The sequence below is a fragment of the Centroberyx affinis genome, unplaced genomic scaffold (assembly GCF_046629955.1).
Source record: "Centroberyx affinis isolate AG114_WGS23_722 - 3 ecotype Tasmania unplaced genomic scaffold, CSIRO-AGI_Caff_v1 ptg001069l_1, whole genome shotgun sequence".
Lineage (NCBI taxonomy): Eukaryota > Metazoa > Chordata > Actinopteri > Beryciformes > Berycidae > Centroberyx > Centroberyx affinis.
Genome location: NW_027279618.1, coordinates 9499 through 18710, shown reverse-complemented (window position 1 = coordinate 18710; position 9212 = coordinate 9499).

The following is a 9212-nucleotide window of genomic DNA, read 5'->3' as shown; positions in this document are numbered from 1 at the left end:
TTTCCACAGTGTAAAATGTTAAGTAAATGTACAAGACAGGCATTTCCTTTTCCAATTAAGTGATGATGATGATGGCTGGACCAATTTGTAGCGTTCAGATTTTTACCTCCCATTCATTTGAATGGAAACTGACATTGAACACGTTGGTGAACAGATTCAGCATCAGATCCTGCTACTGTGATTTCCAGCTGACTGTTGGTCCGACACTTCAGAACAGAATCTCACCAAACAGCATTTTTACTGATAGAAGCGAACACAGCGGAGGGATACCATGTAGGAGAGATAGTTCTTGTTTGGGAGACCGGGTCTGCTTTTATTTCTAAATACTAATTTTAGTGTAAACAAAGAATAGAAATTCAAAATGACTACCGACCAATTACTGCTTCAGAGGTGTGACCAAGTCGACTTCACTCGAGTCCCAAGTCAGTCTCAAGTCTTGAGGCACAAGTCTCAAGTCTAAATGTAGAACAGCAAGTCAAGTCAGAACAAATCAAGAGTCCAGTATCAATTTAATAATTAATAAATATCTAGGACTTTTCAATGCAATATGGTTTTAATAGGATAAAAACTTGGTAAGAGCATCATGAGTTTGATTTCTAGAATCAGTTTCAACTTCAATAAATTCAATCATTCCATACAAATTCAGAAAACAGAATTTAAATTCAGTCGTCTGCTGGAACAAATCTCATCACTTTCAATCTGAGTCATTTACACAAACACAAGATCTCAAGTCAAGACTTTAGAAACCTTTTCAAGTCATCAGAGTACAAGTCAGAGTCAAGTCCCAAGTCACCAGAACCCAAGTCAAGTCTCAAGTCTTCTCTTCATGCATCAAGTCAAGTCTCAAGCAATTAAAACTGTGACTTGAGTCTGACTCGAGTCCTCACCTCTGGCTTTATTGTCTTGACAGCAGGATCTGTTGTTGAATCTGTTCACCAACGTGTTAAATGTCAGTTTTCAGGATATTTTCACCTCAATCAAATGCTACAAACTCATCCGGCTGCATCTGATCTTGGTGATTAGTTTATATTCTGGTTTTCATGGCGGTCAAGAGATGAATAACCCCCATGTTAAAACTAAGTGGAATATTGCTTTAAGGGGAAATTATACTAGCAACGGCGTAGATGCCTTCGGCGGTGCGAGCATTTCTGGTTCTTCCTCGGTGACTGTGCAGTACTCCACCGAAACACTAGACGGCAGTGTGGTGCTTTGTTAACACGGAAGTAATAACAGAAGAAGTAGTAGTGTTTACGTTCTCTGAAGCTCACGTTCTGGGATATTTCTCACCGTGAATTCAGTGACATCTTTTTTATCGTCTTTTTATTGCCTTTTTATCTTCATTTTTATCTTTAACTTTCATTTTATTTTATCCTTATTGTTTATTTTGGTTTTCATCTTACAGTTACCCGACTATTTATTTGAATTGTTGTCCTATCTGAATTTAAACCCTGTTTATTATTGTTCCATTGCTTTCTAAATTCAAATTTTGAGTATTCTGCTTTTATTTTGACTGTCAAATAGGGCTGGGCGATATGGACATTACAATATTACAATATTTTTTACCAAATACCTCGATATCGATATTGCGACAATATTGTAGGGATGACTATTGGTGCTTTCACAAAATATTTACACAATGAGATTTTTGATAAATAATCATTAGTACTGTGGATATAATGACTTTGTGGGTAAAGGCAAATAATAGAACAGCTAGAACAGTCTGGTAAGTTCAGAAAATGACATCACTTTACTGTAATGCAGCCTTTAAAACCAGGAAAAGACACTTATGCCATATCACAATATTACGATATCCAAAATCTAAGACGATATCTAGTCTCATATCACGATATCGATATAATATCAATATATTGCCCAGCCCTACTGTCAAAGCACTTTGTAAACTCTGTTTTTAAAGGCGCTATATAAATAAAGTTATTTTTTATATTATCATTATCTGGCAGTCTTTATAATTTGGGGATGAAGCATCGTATAAATCAATATATTTGCAGCCCTCCTCAGCTCGTGGCGTATAGACGCAGAAGTATAATTTCCTCTTAACTCCAGATACTATCAGTGTTCCCTCTGGTTCTCACCTCTCCTCCTGTCTCTGAATATGAGTCCCAGTATGATGGTGGACAGCAGGTAAGGAGTTCCCACAACTAGATGACACATCAGTCTGGAGACAGTCAGGAGGGCAGCTGGAGGCGGAGCTGCTGGAGGGAAACACAGCTGCTGATGAATACTGGTTGTTAGTTTCAGATTTACGCACAATGCTGCTGTCAAATCAAAAACCTCCAAAGGCCCGGTCGCACCTGAATTCAACCGATGACGACGTAACGTTTTGCGTTCGGTGGCATTTCAAACTTGTAGCAGAGGAGATCGCTAGAAGAAGCTATACCATGGTTTGTACAATAAATGCAATCATTGTTTAGTAGCTGGTTAAAGAGTAGCTGAACCCCAAGCCCAAATCTGTGGTGAAGCCTGACATCTAATGGTGAAAACTAGGGTACCAAAGATTAGCCAATAGCAGATGGCCAGTTCAGTACCCTACTTTTCACCAGTAGATGTCAGGCTTCTTTAATTAGCTAACTAGCTATCAATCAACTCTGATTCTATGCTATTTGGTTAGCAAGCTAATGTTAACTGCACATAACAGGAATAACAGGAACCATGAATGTGTTTATATTATATAATTCATCCATGCTAGATTTTTTTCCTCAGAGTTCAACACGGCCAAATAAGTGTTTCTCAAAGTTTGCTAAATTTGAACTCCAAATACATTTGCAACTGGAAGCAAATATTTTTTATTCATCAGCTTCACCATTTATTAGCTTTCAATTTATGTCAATGGGAAGTAACACAAATTTCTACACAGGTTTGTGCAAATATAACTGCGCTTTACCTCTAAATTTGCCACTCTGAGTTTTGGTATGACAGGCAGAGCTGCTCTGGAGGCAGAAATAATCTCATTGGTCGAGTTAAAACTCGGTGGGTGGAGCCAAAGAACCACATCAGTCTGAAAATTAAACAGTTTGTGCCAGTAGATGAATATGTGAGTCTCACCTCCCACAGACAGCCAGCTCTCTGGTGATTCTCCAACACCAGAGATGCTGCACTTGTAGAAACCTTCATCACACTTGGAAACACTGTGGATGGTCATCTCTCCTGTAGAGTCGGTCCTGATGAGGAAGCCATCTTTATAGAAAGCAGCTGGGAGGTTGGAGGGAGTCTTGGTTGTACAGTTCAGAGTCACAGCATCTCCCTCCATCACAGGGAGGACAAGACTCTCCCGGATCACAGACCCAGCTGGACGGAAAAAGCAATCAAATAAAAGACAGTTCAACAAATCAAATACATTCAATCACAATGTTTCTCAGAGGTGATATTTTATGATATGGTGATGTCACCACCTGTTGTACTCTATAGAAGGTGACATGACTTGGCACCAAAGATCAGCCAATAGCAGATGGCCATTTCAGTAGCATGCTTTTAACCAGTAGATGTCAGACTTTACACAGATTTGGGTTTGGGGTTTAGTTTCTCTTTAAAGATACACTGTCTTGCAGGAAGTAAAAGTAATGGGATTTCAATGTATATGTATTATATGTATTATATGTATTTCAATGCATTTATTGTTAAACAGGTGTATGATATGAAATGTAAAATTAGCTCACAAGGTGAAAAAAAAAATTACTTTAATGAAACCAACCAAGAAATGAACTTCCATTACTTTTACTTGGAACTACTTAACAAAATGTTTTTTTTTTGGTTGGACCGCAACAGCGGGGCCAGCCCTACAAATGCGAATGTCTGTCACTCACTGACTGACTGACTGACTGACTGAGTGACTGAGTGATCAAGTTACACCATTGGTCGGCCGTGGCACATGGCACATCATAGGATAACAGAGCGAGAAATTTAAGTTTAGTTTTCTCCGTCATCTTGTTCCTCCGCTGAGATCAGGAGCCCGTTTCTCCCACACAGTAAGCAGGCTGACCAATATCATGCATGTAAGCTGAAGCTTAAGTAGAATCTATACAATTATATCATACCACCGTTTATGTCGATGGATATGCGCGAGCTCAGTCCACCTGAAGCCCCTCTGTTCTGAGAGAGACACGAACAAGCATGGAGGTTTCATCACGCCGGCTTATTGCCGACCTTCCCCAAGTTTCCCGGGGCCACGGTTCCGGCCAGTGCCACTAGCTGGTTGCCGATTTGTTCCCGGTGATCCGGCCGAGATTTCGGCTGGGGTCCCGATGGGTACTAGAACAGCTGGCGCTTGGATCGGGAGGATCAATGCGGGCCGTGGGCTTGGTGCAGAGGACAGCGGCGGAGAGAGAGACGGGACGCGCTGGAACGGAGATCAGTATGGATGTATGAACTATTATTCTGTATTAGCAGTCTACAGTGGAGTTAGTTACACCATTGGTCGGCCGTGGCACGTGGTACACTCATACACGGTCCAGCCATATACTTGGTTTTGACCTAGTCTTGTTCTGTTTTTATATGACAAATCCAATTACATACTTTCTGGAAAACAATGTATGCAACAGTCCCGCCCCTCTGCCCCTCTCATCAAATCAAACTGCCTTTCTCTCCCTAACTGATCTCCCATTGGTTTAGACTTTTGATTGATCCCTCCCTGTGTTATGTCCCGCCCCAACATCCTGTTTCAACAGGAAGAAGCAACAGAAAGAAACCGTTTCATGGGGTCTTTAAATGGCACATGACAAACAGCCCATACCAGCAAAAGTGATGTTGACAGCATGGCTGTGCTGTCCTGACTCGGTCTCACACCAGTACAGTCCGCTGTCTTCTGGGTCCGGGTCGCCGATGGTGCAGAAAGATCCGGTAAGCCTTCCCCAGCCGTACGGACAGGACTCCGGCGCTCTGCTGGCCGTGTTCCTCTTCACAGTGCTTCCTCCTGCAGAGCTCTCACAGCCGAGGGAGACCGGATCGTATTTAAAGAACTGAGATCTGCCGGGGATGACTCGAATAGAAACTGGAGGAGGAGGAAGACAGAGGAAACAGTCTGAGAGAGATTTACGGGTTAAATGTGTAATGCTTCCGCTTTACTTAAGCGTTGTACGACTAGTAAATGTCAGCAGAGGTTCTCGAATGGTAGCTTATCAGCAAAAAACACATCTGAAAATATAATGGGAGACTTTATTACTAATCTGTAGGGTGTTCTGGTGAATTCGGCGTGTATATAATCCTCCAAACAGCTCGGATTTTTAACGGACCGGCACATTTATACGACTCCTCACCTTCCATAGATTCCAGAAATCCACAGACAGCAGAATCGTACAAAATCCCTTGTACAAAAACTCAGTAAAACCTGACAGAAGGTCGGTTGTTGTTGGTTGTGAAACAGTCCAGCCTGCCCACCGTGCCGATGATGGTCTCGCTCTGCGGAGGGCAGAGTGTTGTTGCCGTGACAACGCTGAACCACAGAGGCCAGCACTGGACCAGAAACTACACATAGACCCTTTAAACCAGAACACCAACCATAATCCCTGGAAATCTATTCATGTTTTACTAAAATGCCAAAAAAGTGAATGAGATCTGCTTACTTTTCCTCTTCTCTGTTTATCATTTGGCTTCTATGCTTTTTGAATGTCTGTTTTTATTTATTTTATTCTTTCACTGCCCTTCTTAATCATTGCACCTGTTTTATAATTTCCTCTGTAAAGCACTTTGTGACTCTGTTTCGAAAAGCGCTTTATAAAGTTATTATCATTATTGTTATTATATAATACTCACCTTCTTCTTTGGTTCCAGAGGATGTAAGTGTATTCAGGTCTGACAAACACACAGAGGAGAAAGAAAATGATAAATAAATATTGCTGTTCGGGATGTTAATCAATTTCTCTTGAGCTTCAAAAGCTACTGGAGATCAGAAGCACTCTTACTGAAATGTGGGAGAGAGAGAGGGGGGGGGGGAGTGAGAGAGAGAGAGAGAGAGAGACAGAGAAAGACAAAGAGAGAGAAAGAGACAGAGAGAGAAAAAGAGAGAGAGAGAGAGAGGGAGAGAGAGAGGTTTACAGAGCAACACATGCTTGCTCGCCCATCCAAATGTCAAAAGAGATAATATAACAAAAGGCCTAATTCAAAGTTTTCTGAGAAATAGAGAGAGAGAGAGAGAGAGAGAGAGAGAGAGGGAGAATGAAAGGGAGAGAGAGAGAGACAGAGAGAAAGACAGACAAAGAGAGAGAAAGAGACAGAGAGAGAGAAAGAGAGAGAGGGAGAGACAGAGAGAGAGAGAGACAGAGAGGAAGACAGACAAAGAGAGAGAAAGAGACAGAGAGAGAGAGAGAGAGAGAGGTTTACTCACAGATTATCAGACATAACATGTTGATCTCCATCTTGCCTCGCTGCTCTCTGTCTGTCTGCTCACCACCTCCTCTACTGTCACAGTCTGACAGTCAGGAGGTGAAACCAAACCAAGACAAACCAATCACAAACAGGTGTGCCTGTTTGTGATTATTCATCATCAAAAAGAAAGAAAAAAAGGAGTCAACAAACTTTGACAAAGACAAACATGTTAAAACGCGTCAGTTTTTAAACCTGAAGAGAGAGTAAATATGTTGCAGTCTATCTTTGGGAGTTGCTGTCCTGAGTGAGAATTTTCTTGTTTAAAATAATGTTTGTATCTGTAATCTAGACATAAAAAAGTTTTTTTCCCCCCCTCAAACATGTTTCTGTGTAAAAATCTGTGAATCTTCCCTCCCCTCATCCTGGTGACTGTAAATAAATTTGTGTCCAATAAAGAGCTTTTGAAACTTACAGTAAAATTCACTGACTGTCCTTGCAGTGGTCAATGCAAAAAAAAAAAATGCACTGTTCTGTTCACAATCGTACCTTTCTTTGGCTAAGCAAGCCCGTTGAGATGAAAAAAAAACAAAAAACAAGAAATCTGCATTAACAACAAAACAAAATTGCAGACAAGCAACATAGAAATGCAGAAAAGCAAAAAGATATAAGCGAGATCACATCAAAGCTAAAAGCAGAGTCAAAATTCAAGATATTCATTCTTAAAGCTGCGTTCACACTACAGGCCTTCACCTTCAATTCTGTATTGCTGCTCATATCTGATATTTTTGGATGACTGTTCATATCTATTTTAGGATGCAACACATATCTGATACCAATATGAACCGACAGCGATGTTGAAAAGATTGTGCGTATATATCAAATCTCTGTGAATAGGTTACCCTTGAATTGTTTATGTATAGCTGTCTTACTCTCTGTATCATAAGTTGAAATCATTGAATGTGCTCATTCCAGATAAGCTCTTGGAACATACGTAGTTGTAAATAGCAAATAACACATGGTAAATAGTGTGAATAGATCGGACATAATAATTTTAACAGAAACATGGAGTAAATCAGATTTCCCTGAGACTTGGAATAGAGGAATCATTACTCCTATAAATGGAGATCTGTGTAAGTAGTAGGAAAAGTTTTTTAATCAACTCAAGAATAGTCAATTTCTTAAATGAACATAACATAATCCATGAAAGTCAAATTGTGTTTATGCCAAATTGTCGAACCACACTCTTACAACTTTAATTGGCAACCATGTTAACCAAAATAAATGTCAAAATGTACACGTTGTGTACAAGCATTTGACTCTATTTGGCATGAGGGGCTACTATACAATTCATTTAAAGTGGCATATGGGACAAACCTATGATTGTATAAAATCAATGTATAAAAATAATCAATGTGCAATAAAGAGAGAAAGAGAGAGAGAGAGAGGAGAGAGAGAGAGAGGGAGAGAGAGATAGAGAAAGAGAGAGAGAGAGGGAGAGAGAGAGAGAGAAAGAGAGAGATGGAGAGAGAGAGAGAGGGGTCAGCAGCACCATGGGCAGAGCATGAGTTGGAACTGGGGGTTCACAGCAGATTATTTGTCGCTGTCTCCCCCAAGTGCCGAATTGAAGTCATGACAGGAATATAGAAAGAAAAGAACAAACTGACTCTAAAAAAATGGGCAAGGAAGAAAATAAAAGCATGCAAGTCAAGTTAAAAGACAGGAGGATCACAGTTATCTAGGAATGTGTTTTGGCATCTGACTTTTTTTGATGCTCGCCATCATGTCATCAAGCACGCCAAGCATGCCAGGCACTCACACACACACACCCACATGTGCGTGCCAACACATTCACCTAGACGCAAACACACACACACACACACACACACACACACACACACACACACACACACACACACACACACACACATTCACTCAAGGGCTCCTACTAGTGGACTGATTGACTAAATTGTGTTTGTTTTTCCAATTGCCAATAAGATGAAGTGCTGCCGGTCGAAGTAAAAATACTTTTTTGTCCTTAAAGGGGCAATAAATCTGATTTTTACTCCCCACAGAGCAGAAAAAGACCATAATATATCTGCAGGGTTGATAGGGTTATTGATTAATACCAGTGACTCAATGATTCTCAATGAGACTCAATGAGATTTTTGGCTTTCAAAACTCACTTTTTCCATTTCTATATCATCACCTTGTTCCGCCTTTATTAAGGAGTATCTTGGCATTTTTAATTAGTTCCATTGCCATTTCCTGGTGTGGAAAGTTGTATAAAAAAATTCTACAGTTTCATCTTGTTTTTTGGGGGAAATATTTGAATAAACTTTTGACCATGTGGCTTTCTTTCTTTATTTTTTTTATGATTTATTTATGGGTTTTTTCAGGTTTACAAATCAAACAGTATATCACAAACAAAACACAGGTACATCTCAATACAACACATGGAGCTTCACAGTTACAACAACAAGAGAGATTAACAAACAACAACATATCGACGAACAAACAAAATAATAAATAATTAAATAAATAAGTAAGTAAATACACAGAAGGGGAGGAAAGTATATATTAAAAACAAGAAAAAAAAAAGGGGGGGGGCTATGAAGTAAGTTATGGTTAAAGAGAGGTCGTAGTGTAAATATACAAAGGTCAGATAGGTAGGCAGGTCAAGGTCAATACTAAAGAGGGGAGAGATAGAGGTCTTTCAGTCGGGAGGTGGCGGGATAATTTGAATGCTATCTATATGTTCTGAAAAGGGCTGCCAAATTTAATTGAAATTAGGTAGGGAGCCTCGTAGGGTACGCTTGATTTTCTCCAGCTGCATAAAATGCAGCACGTCCCCAACCCAGCGAGAATGAGTGGGAACGTAGGGACCATTCCAATTC